This window comes from Octodon degus, unplaced genomic scaffold, assembly GCF_000260255.1.
Source record: "Octodon degus isolate 3935 unplaced genomic scaffold, OctDeg1.0 scaffold00094, whole genome shotgun sequence".
Lineage (NCBI taxonomy): Eukaryota > Metazoa > Chordata > Mammalia > Rodentia > Octodontidae > Octodon > Octodon degus.
In genome coordinates, this window is record NW_004524670.1 from 8,625,266 (window position 1) to 8,626,059 (window position 794).

A 794-nucleotide genomic window follows, 5' to 3' on the forward strand; every position below is an offset into this window, starting at 1 on the left:
AAACATAATTCATCACATAGACAGAAGCAAGGAAAAAAATCACATAATTATCTCAATAGATGCAGAAAAAGTCTTTTACAAAATCCAACAAAACAGATATTCAAAGACATAGTCTCAATCAGATAAAAGCTATTTGTGACCAAGTGGCCAACATCATATTAAATAGGTTTTTTGGCACCAGGAATCAAACTCTGGACCTTGTGCTTCCTAGAAGGCACTTGTGCTGCTGAGCCAAATCCCCAGCAATATATTATTAAATAGGGGGGAAAAATATTCTGGTTTCTCTTCTAATCAGATAAATCTTTTGCCATTTAAATAGATAGAAAGCGTTCCCTCTAAAATCAGGAACAAGACACGGATTCTACTCTTACCAGCCCTATTCATCACACTCATCAAAACATTGGCCAGATGTGACTCATTCACATGGCTGACACTGACAAAGGAGCCACAATCTGAGGTACAGGATGTCAGGATAAATCCTGAGGGGACTTCACTGACCTTATCAGACCCAAAAGCGACAACTCTTGTTGCATTGGTCTTGCTTTACCTTGGTCTTAACCATCCAGCAGAAAAGTATAAAAATGAAGTAGAAGAAGTAAAGCCATGCAGTTATGTTGAGCTGTAGGGGACTCAGGTCAACAACTTCTGACATTGCCAGTCAAGTGGAAGACCCAATACTATTATGGACTACTGGACTCTTTTAGAATATTTTGCTGAGATAACACACCTGTAATATTCAAATGACAGAACTAAACAAAAAAGGGGATACAGATGAATGTCCATTTTGTATCTGT